Source organism: Trichechus manatus, unplaced genomic scaffold, assembly GCF_000243295.1.
Source record: "Trichechus manatus latirostris isolate Lorelei unplaced genomic scaffold, TriManLat1.0 scaffold00037, whole genome shotgun sequence".
NCBI classification, from domain to species: domain Eukaryota; kingdom Metazoa; phylum Chordata; class Mammalia; order Sirenia; family Trichechidae; genus Trichechus; species Trichechus manatus.
The window spans coordinates 11,912,603-11,916,161 of NW_004443973.1; the positions used below are offsets into that span (position 1 = coordinate 11,912,603).

A 3,559-nucleotide genomic window follows, 5' to 3' on the forward strand; every position below is an offset into this window, starting at 1 on the left:
AAAAAAAAAAAAAAAAATCATGAATCTCAACCTATCATTCCAGCTTCTCAGGCTTTTACACGTTTGACTACTTCTATTTACTCTGGTAAGGGACCATGCCGTGTATGTGGTAGGACGTTGCCCATAGGCACGTTATGCGATGCAGGCCTGTATGTGCATAATTTATATTTGCTTGTAAATGTATCCATTACCTCAGAAAGGATTTACAACAAATTAGTAAAACTACAAGCTCTTACTAGGAAGGAGAACACGGTGACTAGAAACCAGGGGTGGGGGGTGACTTCCACTCCATATTTTTTTGTAGTTTTTAAATTTTGTACCATGTGACTGTATTATCCTTTCCAAAATAAATAAATGCAATGTGAAAATGATGTCAGTGAGTGGATACTGGGTCATTTAAAGTCTTGCAGAGAAAATGACAGAGATGGTCATGGAGGTCAAAGCCAGTGCCTAGAAGTCATGAAGAAAAGAAACCGCCTAACTGCATGAAACAAACTCAGACATGCTATCTTTACGTAGATACTTGAAGGCAAAAAGAGTCAAAGATTGATTTTTACTGCCTATTCTAGATGCATGACAACACACAATAAAACAGGCACTGGGCTGGGCAATCTGTGCATTCCAGAATGTCCAGGGAGGGAAGGCAGGGGTTGAAATATTTTGAGGAGAGGAAATCCAAGCAGCTGAAAGGGTAGACAAACTTTCCAACAGAGTACTGTTGTCAACTGACATGCAGACTAACCAAATGTCATGACATCAGAGAGGAACTCTAGCTTTCACTATGGAAGTCCATGGTGCTGACTGTATTCAGGGGAACATCTCAGCTATGGAAAAGTATCCAACATAAAATCCTCACTGTTCATAATGCTCTCTTTTAGAAGGGAATGAATCAATCCAGTTCAGGAGCATCCCCATATTCAGGGCGAACGCACTGTAAGAACTGCTTTATAAACAGCTGCAGGGTCCAAATGCCTTAGTCTTGGATGTTGGCACTGCTGCTCAACCTGCTCGCAGCCACCACTTCCTACAGGGAGGAGATTGGCTTACTCAAGCTCGGCGTGAGTCATGAGTCATGGTCTTGAGTCAGGGACCTCACTTTCATCTAATCTAATGCAATGAATAAGAGGTGTGGAGGGAACCAGGACTCCTTGTTTGGAAACATAACTGAGGGACAGGAAGCAAGATGAACATACAGCTGCTTCGGAATTTGTGGTCAAAGGCAAACCTAGGCCTAGCTCCTAATCAAGAAATGCTTTTCATGTCAGGAACCCAGGATGGTACCTCTCTATGATGGGAAAAAAGACTGAGACAAGTTTGGTGGGACGGAACAGACCTGCTGAAGCTTCTGGTGACATTTTATACCAACAGGCACACTGGCTTGGTAGACCCTTCCTGAGGGGGAAATATAGTAGCAAGAACTCTGGACACGCTAGAGGAATAGGACAGCTCTGGCAGTAGCTGGCTAATGACCTACCACAAATCCTAGGCATCCATTTCTTAATCTATAAAATGAGAAAGATGGTGAACCACTCTAGATCATATCCTGGGTGCCTTCTTCCTAACTCCTGCAGGTGATAGTTTCAATGGTAAGGAAATCCACGAAAGCATTATTGGGTAATATTACCAGAATATGCCCACTAACTTTGTGTAGATGAAAACGTCTACACTGGTAGCTGATGCATTAGGTTTAGATTTCTCTCAAAGCACATTTTTGTTTTTAAAGAACAAGGTGTATCAGGCTCCATGTTAAAACTCTGGCAAACAAAGATAAGTCAAACCCAACTCCCTGCCTTTAGAGGGTGCACAATTCAGAACTGTCAGCAAGCATTTACTCTGACAGCACCCAATTGTATACTAAAAATTTCATAATGAAAACATTAATAAGAATAAAGAAAGTCTATTAAGCTAAATTCAACATGATCTAGGCAAGAGAAATTAAGCATTAGAAAATAAAGATGTGAGGGACAGAAAAAGAAAGGTGCTCCCAGGTAACAGATTAACACGGTTTTAAAGAAAGCTTGGGGGTAGGTGGCGGTGAACAACGAAAGTATTTATTTGCAAGACAAGCCAAAATGGCCTTACAACAAGGGAGCTGTGAGTCTAATTTGGTGTTCCCTGAACAAACATACACTTCCTTTCAAACTTCAACCTGTAAATATGCTATTGCCGTATCAAACCTCAGTTTCAACACCTGAACACAGTGTGCAGCTGAAACTGCTCTCCGTTTCACTTTAAAACTACCAACAGTTAGGCAGGAGTAGTAAATAGCAAGATATAAGCGAGAAACAAACGACCAAGCTTTGTATTCACTGCAATTTTCTCTTTAACTCAATTAACAAAATGTCAAGACAAATTACTTGGGTTTCTCCAAGGATGCTCCTGAAGAAACCTGAGGTCCATGGGCGGAGCCAGGTACACAGCTGCTACACTCAACTATCAGCAGTCCTTTAACAAACTGGTAAAACATATACTAAGCTACAAGATTGAATTTTAGCTTCTACCATACATTTGTTAAATTTTTAATTCCATTGCCACCAATCTATTCTAGAGTATAGTATCAGATGACATATGACTGAGCACAGTTCTATATTTAGTTATTTTAAGTTTATCCTATCAATATTTTATGTCCTCATAATACAGACATTATGATTTCTGGGCATTCCACTTCCAGAACAAGTTTAAGAATTACCAGTGTATAAAGGAGCAGTCTAAAGAAACAGTCAAGCCAGCTCCTATTCTCTAGAAGTCTTTAATGTACTTGGGAATTAACTCAAAGAGCTCAACAAATACCTAATGGGTACTCATCTCTGTATATCTGACTTGAACAAAAAATGACAATATGTCAGCCTTGCTCTTAAGCTCACAAACCAACAGGGATAATATCGTCAGGCATACATTTGCATATGCAAGGGATCTAGTTAGGTCAAGAGGGCAAACAGGTGTTGTCTTGTGTGCAAACACCCATACATCAGCACAGGCTGACTAAAGTTGACAATGAAGAATTCTGAGACTCAGCTGAAAAAAATGCTATGGTTATTTGGAGTGCCCATAATTAGTGAGGGGAAATACAGACAGTGGCTGTAATTTCCTCTCTCTCCCCCAGCCCATTATGTGGGGAGACATTTAAAAATCTAAGATAGCGCTCTTTTAAAGGCAGAGTATGTAACACAGGTTTAACTCCAAGAATGGGCTACCTCACCAAAAAGCAGAAGTACATGGCATATAGCATTAGGTGAATTAGGCATCAGAATGGCTGGGTTTCAGGGCCCACAATGCCCCTAACTGTCTACACTTGACTTTTCTGGGTCTCAGTCTTCCCTCTATAGGGAAAAGATGAGACTGGTCAGTGCATCTCAACTATTTTCACAAAAGTATTGAATGACAGAAGAAGGTGAACGTGTATGGGGCCATAGCCCAAACAGGCCACCTAAAGCTTAAAATGTCTTCAGAGTTTCATGTTTTATATTAAAAACTTACACATTTCATTCTACTTAATAATGATGTCTTTTTTTTTTTTTTTCTTTTATTATCATGCCCCTCAGGAAGATGTATCTTGTTT

The 3,559-nt window shown here is 40.2% G+C and overlaps 1 protein-coding gene across 7 annotated transcripts in view; it reads right to left on the minus strand.

Annotated features, from left to right (window-relative positions):
* The window catches only part of ITGA6 (integrin subunit alpha 6), a 100,164-nt gene that overhangs the window by 82,178 nt on the left and 14,427 nt on the right, over nt 1-3,559 (minus strand). The window lies entirely within an intron of this gene.